This window comes from Chiloscyllium punctatum, chromosome 25 (assembly GCF_047496795.1).
Source record: "Chiloscyllium punctatum isolate Juve2018m chromosome 25, sChiPun1.3, whole genome shotgun sequence".
In the NCBI taxonomy this organism is placed as follows: Eukaryota; Metazoa; Chordata; class Chondrichthyes; order Orectolobiformes; family Hemiscylliidae; genus Chiloscyllium; species Chiloscyllium punctatum.
The window spans coordinates 72,918,711-72,932,691 of record NC_092763.1 but is presented as its reverse complement, the minus strand read 5'-3'; the positions used below and the strand labels follow the sequence as shown (position 1 = coordinate 72,932,691).

At 42.7% G+C, this 13,981-nt stretch overlaps 1 pseudogene; it reads right to left on the bottom strand.

The window, feature by feature from the left end:
* LOC140495685 (general transcription factor II-I repeat domain-containing protein 2A-like) overlaps positions 1–1,840 on the bottom strand; it is a 35,118-nt pseudogene extending 33,278 nt beyond the window's left edge.
* Positions 1,841–13,981: the final 12,141 nt, after the last annotated feature.

Here is a 13,981-nt window from a genome sequence, read left to right as displayed (position 1 = left end):
TGACAAGGGGTGTGGGTTGGAATTTAGGAGATTATTAATTATGAGGTGTAGGATGATGGTGGAAAATGACATTGGTCAATCCAGAGTCGAAGAGTGTGGTGCTGGAAAAGAGCAGCCGGTCCAACAGCATCCGAGGAGCAGGGGAATCCAAATTTTGGGCAAAAGCCATTCTATAGGGCATTTGCCCAAAACATTGATTCTCCTGCTTCTTGGATGCTGCCTGATCTGCTGTGTTTTTCCAGCACTGCACTCTTCTACTCTGATCTCCAGCATCTGCAGTCCTTGCTTTCTCCTCATTGGTCAATTCTGAGTAAGAATAACCAGCTTCAATGGGGGAAAGAACAGATCAACTGGTACCATCTAGTCCAGGGGTGGGCAATTAATTCTTCCAAGGGGCCACATGAGAAACCTGAGTTGTGTTGGAGGGCCGAACCAACTATAAGTTGAACATAATTCTGCTCAGTATTAATTTTCTCCCATTGTAAAAAGTACTAAATTATACAGTTTTGCACTGAAACTTATAATCAAAAGAATAAGGATATTCTGTTAGAATAAAGATATGAAATTGCGGAGTAGGTCAAATACGGATGAAATAAACAGTAAAAGCAATAATTTCAGTATTTCATTTTATTTTTAATATGTTAATCTCACAAACCAATAATGAAATGTTTCATTATTGTTCAGTATTACAAACAACAAACAACTCTATACAAAAAGCAATAAGTGCTTTTGATGTTTTTCAGTTCCGATGTTGTTTCAGTTTTTCAGTGAGAAAACTCCAGTCTGTTTTGGGCTTGAACAAGTGCACTGAAATCTGGGTGAATTTCTGAGGTGGAAAATGTGAAGGACAGCTGAGAGGTGATCATCAGTGATACAGGATCTGTTGAACTGCAGTCCTCTGTTGATTTGTTGAACTTCATCACTGAGAATGTCTATTCGCATATATAGGTTGATCCAAAGAGGACTAGAATCTTCTGAGCATGCCTCATCTGTGGAAAGTTCTCCTCTTTGAGGGAAAAGTAAAAATCAAGCAGTGAGACTGACCTAAAGTACTCTGCCAGAAGTGTGTCAGACTGCAGGTCAAAGAGTTCAAGCTGAACATCACTAGGTGCATTCTCCACATTGCATGTAAATGGGAAAAAATCATGTGCATTTCGTTCTCAACCATTTTAAAGTCTTGAAATCGCCTTGAAAATTCACCAAGCAGAGCTTCTAACATCGATGAGTACCTGTGGGGGTGATCAGCTGAAGGTGCGGCTTCCTTCAGTGTTGGCAAGTGGGTGAGAATGTTGTCCTCCATTTGGCTTGAGAGAAGCTGCAACTTTCTCATAAAAGCCTTCACCAAGTTGTACATTTCATGCACAAAAAGGCCTTTGCACTGCAGTTTCACATTTAGTTCATTCGTAAGTGCAGTCACACCAACAGTAAAACCAAGGTCTGCAATCCAGTCTGCATCTGAAAGCTGTGGAATGCCATTCCCTTTCTTCACACAGAAATCTTGCATCTCTTCTCTCAGGTCCCATACACTTTTCAGCATTTTTGCCCAGGCTGAGCCACCTGACAGCTCTGTGGTAGCCTATGTCCCGATGTTCAGTCTCATTTTCCTCCAAAAGTGCAACAAACTGCCTGTGATTCAAAGCTCTTGCCCTGACGAAGTTAACTATTTTAGTTACAACATCAACCACATGGTTAATTTTTAACACTGACTTACACAACACTTCCTGATGTATAATACAATGCAAAAATACCAATTTCTGTTGAGGGCCAATTTCTGTCACTTTATCCTGCATTCTCTTTGGAGTCCAATATTTTTTCCCGTTAGATTTGGACAACCATCCATTGTCACACCCGCCAGCTTGTCCCATTTTAGTCCCAACGTGTACAAACATTAATTTACCTTCGTGAACAAATCATTACCAGTTGTTGTTCCTTTCATTGACTGCATGGCTGCCATCTCCTCCGTGATTTTAAAGTCCGTAGTTATCCCTCGTACGAAGACGAGTAGCTGGGCTGTGTCACGTACGTCGCAGCTCTCATCCAAAGCCAAGCAAAAAAAGTCAAAGTTGACTGCTCTGTGCTGCAGCTGAAGCTCCAGGTTTCTCGCTATGTCCCCAATCCTTCTCATTACAGTGTGTCAGGAGAGGGGCACATTCTCGAATGCCTCCTTTTTCTCCGGGCAGATTAGTTCTGCAGAGTCCAACAAGCACTCCTTAGTAAACTCTCCATCAGAATACGGTTTACTGTTTCCTTTTGTGAGATATGACATAACTTGTCTTGGCATGAGCTGACATTTTGAGGGCTAGCCAGCAATCATCACTTTTAACCGTTCACGCACACATGCATGCACATAAATAAACAAAGGATCCTTTTCAAAACAAACGCAACACAGTTGTATTACGTGCATGGCGTTAAATACTTTTTCATTTATGTTCTAATTTAAGATTGACCTCATGCGGGCCGGACAGGAATGACCAAAGGGCCGGATATGGCCCGTGGGCCGTAAAATGTCCAGGTCTGATCTAGTCACTAGCAACATAGGTAGAATGAGGAATAAGTTCTGCATTTAGAGTATGAGGAGCTGGGCACTGAATCAAAAGACAGAACCTCAAAAGGATACAATCTCTGCATTAGTATTAAGCTGCCTGCAAATTAGCAGAAAGGACATGAAATTTGAGAGATGAATATGTGGTGCAAAGATTGGTGAGGGTGAAGTAAGTTCTGTTTCATTGGCCACTGGCACCAATACGAGAAAGAATGGAGCTGAATTGCTGGGATGGTCAGAACACCTGAACTGTGCTCGGGTCAAGTGTTCTTGTGGAGCATGCCATGAGAGAAGTGGAAATAGTTTTAAAATAAATAATGGAGGGGGTCAGCACATCAAATGTAGAAAGATGTGATGTAGAGAAAGAGGAAAATAATGATGTAGGAAATACAAGTCAGAGAATTCAAGAATGGTGAGGGGAAAAAAGAATCCAGGATCCACCAACAATCAGATCTGGTTCTTGCAAAAGTGAAAAAAAAAAGCCAAGGGTAATGGCTCTGTATTAGAGAAGGGAAGGGGGGGAGGGACTAAGGTTAGCAGATGCAGATTCAGATGAACAAGTTGGGTCAGGACTTGGGGAAACATGCAGCCTATAGCATTGACAGGAAGGCAATGTTCATGTTTGGGTCTTCACCAATGCAGAGAGGTGGAGCATGAAGCTCCTTGTTCAAGGAGTAGCTGTTGTACTCTTCCATCATGTTGTACGTAACAACATATGAGCAAAGGAGATAGCAACGGCTGTGACCTAAATTGGAATTGGCACAGTAAATGCTTCATTCTGTGATGTTGGGGACTTCAAGTTTGAGCAATGTGAGGCCCTTCAAAGGGAAACATTATTACCCAGACACCCGCTAAAGCTGAAGGACATTGTGAGTAGTTTGGGGACCTCAGGCATTAGGTAACTGAGTGCAGACCATACCACGACCATACCATGCAAGTTAATGTCTCATCCCCACAAGGTACATGTGATAGAATGACAGTGATTGTGTACCTGCACTATGGACCATTGAGCATTGTGCAACATGAAGGATGGGGTGGGTTCTGTACCTTCAACATTGAGTTGCAGCTAGGCAGATTCAGATGGTGATGAAACGAGAAAACCTATTTACAGTGATGTGCTACCTTTGCCATCCACGGTCCTTGTCTTTCTTTCCCTCACAGTCAGTCTCAGTGCACTCTGGGGTTCTGCAGCTGGAATGGAGGGACCCTGCCCTAGGCTGAAGCCCATTGCCCTCGGGTTGTGTAGCCCCAGTGGTGTTTGGGTCTAAATGCCCAGACATGCTGAGTGTGTCCTACACGAAGGAAGGTATGCCCTCCTCAGCTTGATCTCTCACAGGGCAGAGGGTGGCAGGCAGGATAAAGGTGAAAGGCCTGACCATTTCTGGAGTGCCCTGAGATGTGACAGCTGAGGGGAGGGCCTATTAAGTGTTTCCTCCTCTGGCTGGTGGTTACTGGCTGCAGCTTGTCTCCTCATGAGGAAGGCGTCCAGGAGAGAGGTGAAAGTCACATGACTCCCTGTAGCCTTGTTGTTGATGCTGAGCACCAATGGACAGATCTGTACATATATCCAGTGGACCCTGAGACTTCTGGACCTGGGTCTCCAATGGCAGCCACGAACCTGTCCATGGAAGCAGACAGGCACTCGCACTGCCTGAGGCCGCATGGGGCAAGCAGAATTGGCACTGCCCTCCAGTGCCCTCAGTAAAACCATCTACTGCTCCAACATCGGCAACGTGGCTTTTTATGGAACTCCTAATTACTGACTCCGTAGGGACCTCTCCTGCCTGGTGCTGGTCAAGCGCCTGGTCTCTGGCAGTGGAGGAAAAAAGGAGGAAAAGCGGCTAATATTGTATAAGACAGGCAGCATAGCGGCCAGCCTGGTCATTGGAGATAATTATGTGAGAAAACACACAAAGCGTGGTGGAGAGAAACCTGCCGTGAAATTCAGCGAAAGTGATTCTTTGCAAAAGTATGATAAGACCTGGCCCTGAGGAATTTGTTAAAACTCATCCATTATCACATTCACATTTGAATGTTATAGGTATTCATATTTTCTTTTCATAATCTTTTTCATCGGGCATATCATCACCCGCGTTTTCTGTCACCATTCTATGCATCAAGACTGACTGCTAGTGCATTTAATGAGTACAAATAGCACAAAACGTACTCAGCACTTTTGTTCCCAAAACCTGTATTTATGTAATTTTGCCATATCTTTCTCTGGCATAAATCTCAGCAGTTTCACATCCTTGAGAATATTGCTTGACTGAGGGGTAGTAGCCCTACAGAAATTATTATTTTTTCTTAAAACAAGTTGCTCTCTTGGCTGTTGCCTTTTAGATGGAGATTGCTTAATCTAGTGGGGTTGGGTGGGGGCTGAAAACAGAAAAAATATGTTTCTGCAAAATCTCCAGGATTTGCTGATTGGACTACAATTTGCAAAATGTGCTCAGCGCAGACACAGAAGATTACTTAATTATACTTCATCACAGTAAACTATTTAATGTGAAGCTATCTGCACAGAAAATCTTTTAACATGCAATTACAAATCACATTTTAAGCATTAAATTCCTTTAGGCTGAAACATAAAGGACTGAATCTTGTTGGGTTTTTTGCGATGTTCCATTTGTTTGGAGGGATTCTAGCCGAGAGACCAAGTGAGATTTCCTCGCTGAGTCTTACCAAACTCGCCTCATTAACTAACAAACTCCAGCCCAATGTATTCCCCACCTCTGCTTCCATCCATATCTGCAGCAACTCACCATTCACTGGATACTGGCCAAAAGACAAGTGTTGCTAGACCTCACACCACTTTGTAAAAGGTTACTGTGCCCTCGAATGAGCAGTGCGTTAACCCCACACAAAGCTGCCCTTCTTGATCAAGGGGTTTCCCCAGAGGTTTTTGGAAAAGAAGGAGGATGCTTCTGCTATTCCCTGACAAGGACCTGAAGGTCCCTGTCCAGGGGACGATGCAAAAAAGAGTTCCTGGAGGACTGGACGAGGAGGCCTATGGGACCTGATCCAAGTTGTCATGCAGCTCAGTGCCACCTCCAAAAAGTCCAGATGCCCAGCCATAAGCGGCGCAAGAAGGTTATGACATTCTCTGGTCTATCAGGATGAGAGCCACACTCCACTCTCTGCTACCTCACACACTCCATCCTCCTATCAAGGCTCATGTTCTACCACTCAGCAATGTCTTTGTTCACTAACTTCTTCACAGCCAGAACCCCTCAGACCACGAGCTCCGTGCTGCTGCCTCACTCACTCAGAACACCTCACCCCCTTTCGTTTGCCTGCACCAGCAATAACAGCTAGCAGAGGTTATGCTCCTTGGAGGTTGGGCTGAATGGCCTCTTTCTGCACTACATTCTGTAAGTTAGATACTGAGATATATATGAGAGGCGTAACTTCAATACTTTCAGCTTCATTAGTTTGTTTGACTTCAGATCTGATGTTATTTTGACCATTGGCTACCTTAGTGGGGATTGGTGTGAAGAGGGCGATCCAGGTGGATATAAAATGAGTACAGATTCCGACAACACCTTTGCCCTTGCTGCATTGCATTGTCTCTGATCTGGCTAGAGTGATTTTAAACTTCCTCACCCTTAATTTCAACTCCTGCCATGGCTTCACCCATCTTATTAAGGTGGCAGGTCTGAGGAGAGATTGGGTACTTAGCAAGGCTTATGAGAGACTGCTTGAATCTAAGCACTGAGTAAAGTTATCTTCAACATTCTATTAACAATGTACATTTTTAGATTGAGGATGAGGTCTACACAATAGCATCTCTGTCTTAAACCTGCCAAGTAATGTCTTACTATGTACTGTTTGAGTTTTAACCTTTTAGTCTACATCAATATTCGCCATCATTGCAACCTCCCACCCACAATTCTCCAACGTTGCTATACCCTCTTCCATTTCCTGTGCATCCCTCATTTTCATTGCCTACAAAATTGACAGCCATGCCTTTAACCATCTTCACCTTAAGTTGTGGAATTCCTCCCTCAAGCAGAAAATCCCAGTCCCTGGGCTTGCATGCAGACTCCCAGGAAAATAGCAAGGAGCTGCAGCAGTTTGGTTGACGTACTGAGAGTCCCAACAATGTAGGTGTTTCCCTGCAGGATTGCACAGATTCACACCAGTTGCCCATTGCAAGGTGATGGTGCATTATAAAAAGTGCTATCCAAATGGCACCTTTGATTCTACAGTTTTCTGCATGTTCTCTTACATTTAAATAATATTCAGCTGGTCTGTTCTTCCTGCCAAAGTGAATAAGCACACAATTCCCACATTTTTATTCAATAAGTCAAGCTTTTGCCTTTTCTCTTAAACTTGGATGTGACCCATCACAGCCAGGAGGTTTATTAGCCTTTAGACCAATTAGTTTCTTGAGCATCTTTTCATCTAGTGTTAGTAATTATGTTTATTGCATACCTCCCTTTTGCACATTTGGTATTTAATATTTTTGGAATTCTATTAATGTCTTCTACCATCAAGACTGGTGAAAAGTATTTCTTAAACGACTCTACCCTTTTCTGGTTCCTATTATTTCCCAGCCCCATTCTCTAAGGGGGGCAATGTTCACCTTACCCTTTTTAAATGTCTAACAAAGTTCTTACTGTCTGTTTTGATATTGCTTGCAATTTGCCTTTATTGTTTGTTTTCCTTCTGGTTTTTGGTCATCTTTTGATGGCTTTTAATACTTTTCCAGTCCTCTAAGTGTATCTAATCTATACTGCATTATATATTTCTTTCAATTTAATACCACCCTTAAACTCCCTGGTTATCCATGGTTGATTCTTCCCCTCTCTAAAATCCTTCTTCTTCACTGGGATATTTTTGCTGTGAGTTGCAAATTGTTTTCTTAAATAGTTGCCAACCATCTTGTCTCCCAAACATCCTTCACAGTCCGTCCTGCTAACTCAGCCCTCATCCCTCTATTAACTCTATTTACATTTAGCACAGCCATTTTTTTGTTCAATTTATTGAGCATTACCTTTAGCCACTTCCCCCACAGACAGTCGACAGCAGCTTCTGTTTGATGAGAGTTCAGCTCTTCCTTGATAGGAGGCAGGCAGCCTCCCCCCTCCAGCCATCACCCCCACCCCCATAAACACACACAGACACAGACTCGTGCACACACACACACACACACACACAGACTCGCACACACACACACACACACACGCACACAGACACATATACACACACCCACATTCACACCATAATCAGCATACAGCTGGCATAGTGAGGGTTGGGTTGAACCTCGCAGTCATGGAAATTATGACCCAAAGCTGACACACTGGCTGCCTCAACAGAACCAAGCCTGGTACTTATGGGTGGCCTTGTGGGTGGCACGGTGGCACAGTGGTTAGCACTGCTGCCTCACAGCGCCAGAGACCCGGGTTCAATTCCTGACTCAGGCGACTCTCTGTGTGGAGTTTGCACGTTTTCCCTGTGTCTGCGTGGGTTTCCTCCGGGTGCTCCGGTTTCCTCCCACAGTCCAAAAATGTGCAGGTTAGGTGAATTGGCCATGCTAAATTGCCTGTAGTGTTAGATAAAGGGGTAAATGTAGGGGAATGGGTCTGGGTGGGTTACGCTTCGCCAGGTCGGTTTGGACTTGTTGGGCCGAAGGGCCTGTTCCCACACTGTAAGTAGTCTTATAATTTGAGATCACACCATACCCAAAACTGGGTGCATTTGGCTTTGTTGCCAGTTTGTCTGCTCCTTTGATGGACATATTACTCCATCCATTTCAAAGTATGTTAACATTTGTCAGTGAGTAACATTCTTCAATAGATGTTTTTAAACTTGAAAGAGTTTAGAAAAGATTTACAAGGATGTTGCTATGTCTGGAGGGTTTGGGCTATAGGGAGAGGTTCAATAGGCTGAGGCTATTTTGACTGGAGTGTCAGAGACTGAGGGATGACTTTGTAGAGGTGTATAAGATCATGAGGGGCACGGATAGGGTGAATAGCAAACGTCTTTTCCCCAGGGTATGGGAGTCCAAAACTAGAGAGCATTGGTTTAAGGTGAGAGGGGAAAGATTTAAAAGGTGTGTGTATGGATTGAGTTGCCCAAGAAGGTGGTGAAGGCTGGTACAAGCATTTAAAAGATATCTGGATGGATACATGAATAGAAAGGTTTAGAGGGATATGGGCCAAGTGCTGGCAAATGTGACTAGATCAGTTTAGGATATCTGTTAAGCGTGGACGAATTGACCCTAAGGATCTGTTTCCATGCTGTACATCTCTATGATTCGACGAAGTATCAGATTTTCATGGCTTAGAAGCTGGGCCATTGACTCTTTGAGTCCATGCTGGGTCTCTGTCAAGTAATTTAGTTAGTTCCAGGCCCCACCTATCCCCGTTATCCTGAACACATATTTCCTTTAGTATCTTTCCCACTACCTTTTGAAATCATTTATGAACTTTGACACTGCCAGTCTATGGGCAATAACTTCTACTCAATACAGAAAACTTTTCCTTCTCACAACCACCCACTGTTCCCCCAACTCCCACTCCTGCCAGCATGCAACCTCTCCCCTCCCCCACACCAGTCCCCCTCACCTGAAAACCCTGCACTGAAACCTTAACCATGTTTCCCTTAGCACTTCTAAGATCAACCATGTGGAAGAGCTTCTCCTTGTCTTTCTTATCCAAATTGCTACTAGGCTCGTATACCTCAAACAAATCTCTCAATTGAGAACAACGGGAATAGGGTGGGTGGCATGGTGGCTCAGTGGTTAGCACTGCTGCCTCACAGCGCCGGGGACCTGGGTTTGATTCCAGCCTCGGGTGACTGGCTGTGTGGGGTTTGCACATTCTCCCAGTGTCTGCATGGGTTTCCTCCAGGTGGTCCGGTTTCCTCCAACAGTCCAACGATGTGCAGGTTAGATGAATTGGCCATGTCAAATTGCCCATTGCGTTAGATGCATTCATCAGGGGAATGGGACTGAGTGCTTTACTCTTCAGATGGTCAGTGTGGACTTGTTGGGCCAAATGGCCTGTTTCCATACTGCAGGGAATCTAATCTCATTGCAGCTTCACCAATCCAACTTTGTAGCTAAAACCCACTCAAGCCTGGAATCGCTCTGGTAAATAAGCTCTGCAAAATCTCACATTTCCTAAAGTGCCTAACATAACACTGGTTGTTTAATATGATTGCAGTGCAATTGGAGAATCAATATTCGAATTCCATCACTGGAGTATGAAGCCCAAGATCCCATGCGATTTGCTAACCTCACTCTGTCCTGCTACCTTCAAAGATTGTAGCTCATGCGTGTGCTGCTCTCTGTTCCTGTAACTGTACTAGGAAATCTGTATCCCCTTTTCTTATCATCCTTACCAAAGAGTACTTTTAGAGGATAGAATAAAACATTGAAAGTGTTTGAATAAAAGCCGAAAGAATTGTGGTCGCTGTAAATCAGAAACAAAACAGAAGTTACTGGAGAAGCTCAGTGGGTCTGACAGCATCAGTGAAGAGCAATCAGAGTTAACATTTCAAGTCCGGTGACCCCTCCTCAGGACCCCAGTTCAAGACGAGGAGAAGCTATTCCACATGGTTGATAGTAGAAGCACTAAAGAAAACCTGGTGCAGGTTTTTCAGGGAAGGGGCTCCAGTGTGGGGGAGAGGAGAGGTTGCATGGTGTCTGAAATTCACCAATTCACAATCCAGTGTAGCTCTTGAATAGATTAGTTGAGGATTGAAGGGCTGCTCTATTCTCAAAAGGATACTTTGGATAAAAAATGACAGTGAGATTCATTTTAGAATCTTAGAATCCCTACAGAGTGGAAACAGGCCCTTCAACCCAACAAGTCTACACCAACCCTCTGAAGAGTAACCCACTCAGACCCATTCTCCTACTCTATTAGAAGAAAGTGTGGACTGCAGATGCTGGAGGTCAGAGTCGAGCCCTCATTCCAGATGAAAGGCTGATGCCCGAAACATTGATTCTCCTGCTTCTCAGATGCTGCCTGATCAGCTGTGCTTTTCCAGTACTACACTCTCGAGTCAAATCTCCAGTCCGCACTCAGTATCAGTCCTCCTGCACCACACTCTCCACCCTACCGTATTATCCCATATTTACCCCTGACTGATGCACCTGGCCCACACATTCCTGAACACTGTGGGCAATTTAACATGGCCAATTCACCTAACCTGCACATCCTTGGACTGTAGGAGGAAACCAGAGCATCCGGAGGAAACCCGCACAGACATGGGGAGAATGTGCAAAGTCCACACAGTTACCTGAAGCTGGAATTGAACCCAGGCCCCTGGTGCTGTGAGGCAGCATGCTAACCACTGAGCCACAGTGCTGCCTATTCAGTTCCATAGTACTTTCCAAAAGCAGGCAGCAGACTCTTGTTGGTGCCCTGACTAACATATCCTGTAAATTTGTTTTGCTGTGCCTAAGGCATATTCATTTAAATTCATAGTACCTTATAATTATTAGTGCATTCGGGCAGCCTCAGCAATTTGAGTGTGGACTGCATATTAAGTTCTGAGTTAGTGCAATTGGACACAAACTCAGCTTTGATGGAACATCAGTCCAGATCAACATTAGTCCTTCACCCAATTTTGCTAAAACAGATCATGCTTATCTAAAGTGCTTGCACACACTACCACGATAACTGCATTTCAAAAGAATATTGTTCATTGTAAAGTGTCTTGGAATGTCATGAAATTGCTTTATGAATGCAAAGAAACTTTCTTTCGAAAAAAAAGTTCCCCAGTGGCCCACGGTGTCCTAGTTCCTTCTATTCAATGTTTCAGCCAAGATGAAAAAGAGAAAACTACAATAGCTTAAAGTGCTTGTCTGAAAGGTCCTTTTGCAGAGATGTCACTCCATTTCTTTCCAATAAAATTGCAAACTTTTTCATAAAATCAAAACCTCCTCAGATGCTACTGACCTATAATATGGTCTATAAGGCAGCTTATGTGTTGTCTATAGTATAAAACTCCAAGTTGTCTCATTATTATTTGTCTACAGTTCAGTTACATTTTGCTTAAAAGCTTCAACAATTCAGAGCTTCAACAGTACTAATGGAAGGATGCTGCTCAAAAGCCATTCTCCAGGTAAGCGGTTAAAGGTACAAAACTTGGCCTTGTGTCTGCAGTTGAAAGCTTTGACTGGATTGTTTGTCAGCTATATAATTCATATAATATCTGCTGCAGAGGTAATGTTTTGTTACAAAAGAATGACAGAAAGAAAGTCATTTTGATTAAACCAATGTTCCAAGGTATATACTGAGCTCTCATAGCAATTGCTTGACACACTGGGGAGAGAGAGAGATCCTCTGTGCACGAAACCTCTTTGTCCCAAAAAAACTGCAAACATTTTACTAATAACTGCACTTCCAACTTCAGCACACACGACACTCAGAAGGGAATCTTTCAAAGTTTTTGCAAGAGATATATAAACACAGTTGTTTTCTCTCACAAAATGTGAACCGGTCATATGTAAATTCAGTACAGAAGTGTTAAAATATAACTAACAGATTTGTGTCATCTGGTATTTTGTGTGATATTTTATTCCAAACAAGATAAATGGGTTTATACCTGCAATAAATTAGGGGTAATACCATAGAAAGGCATTATGTATTCTTCAGCAACTTTACTCCACCCTTCTCCCCAGCAGGTTCAGCCAGTCTTTTTGCAATCTTGGTGTCACATTTGACCCAGAGATGAACTTTCTAGCTTATTTATTCCATTACTAAGACCACCGAAGATCACTTCCATGAAACTGCTCAACCTCACCCCTCTGTCAGCTCATCTGCTGCTGCAATTCTCAGTCATTCTTTCATTATTTCTGGACTTGACTATTTGAATACACTCCTGACTAGTCTGCCACCTTCCATTCCTAGTAAACCTGAAATCATTCAAAACTCTGCTGATCTTGCTGTGCTTGCTCTCCTAACTTGACTCCCAGTTGAGTAAAACATTGATTTCAAAGTTTTCATATTGGTATTCAAATCTTCCATGGCCTTGCCCTGCCAATCTTTACCATCTCTCCAAATCCCATCGACTTCCGATATCTGCAGTTATCTAACTCCACCCAATTTTAATTAGTCCATCTTTGAGAGGTGCGGCTTCAGTTGTCTAGGCCCTAAGCATTGGAATACTCTGCCATGACCTCTCCAGTTCTCTCCCTAGCCTTCCTCTTTTAAGAGGCTCCTTAAAACCTACACCAATACTCCAACCTTTTGTCATCTGATCGAATATCTCCTTGTGTGGATTGGTATCATATTTTACTTTATAACATTCCTGTGAAGAGTCTTTGACTGTTTGGTTTTGCTGCAGGTGGTTTTAAGTTGGTGTTTTTGTCTGCTTATCTCAACCACAGGCTTGAAGTTTTAAAACTAATGTTGCAAAAGCACTATATTTTTCAAAATTGCTCTCTGCACTATCTTTTCCAGAGGTGTTACAGCATTTGCTTGAAAAGGCATTAAAACTTCCATGAAGGTCAATGAAGTCTGGAACAACATGATTAATATTTTTACCTTAATATCTCATGGTAGAGCTTCAACACAGTAGATAGTACTGAAGATCATGCATACTCAAATGCACATCTACATGGTCCAGAACATACGCAATTTCCAAAATCCAGTTACAAGTAAAAGAAGGTGTCCTTTCAATACTATTATGCCATCTTGATTAGTAGAATGAATTACTAATAGATTCTTAATTTGAAATCAACATCTTCTAATTTAAATTTCAATTGCCACATAGCATCTATCAGTATTTCAATTAACAAATTTATGAAAAATCTCAGTAAGTTCAACAACAGGTTCTATTTTACAGAGATAGTTGAAGTATGTTTGTGGAAGCTTCTTAAATGGATTTTCACACCTTGGTGTGAGAAACATTCCATCTTCAGGCTAGAACCAGAAAGGCAAGTTTTGATAATTGCTTTTTTTCTATGATTATAAATAGATTTCACTGTCAGAGCAATTTCCCAAAAGGAAACAATTTCCTTTCAGTTGTTCATAAAACAGTTTTGCAATTTATTTCTGACCAAACTGCTGTTTTGTACAGGTTGCCTGGCTAACAGCTCTATTCATTGTTTACTCTAACCTTCACATTACAATTTAAACTCAAATCCCCATAGTTATCTATTCACTTAACTCTTTAACCATTGAGAAAACAGGAGACAGACTGGTAAAGTAGACCAAAAAAATGTAGGAATAGAAATAAGCCATTCAGCCCATCCTGTCTGTTCTCCCATTCAATGGGATCATGGCTGATAATAATAATGCTCAACTCCACTTGAGGAGCCTTTTCTCCATAACCCTTGATATTTTTGCTGTTTGCCTATTTCAGTCTTGAAAATTCTTAATTGTCCTGTTATAGCACCTCTCTGTGATAAGGAATTCCACAGATTCACTAACCTCTGGGGGAAAAAAAAACTCCACCTCATCCCTGTCTTAAATGGGTGAT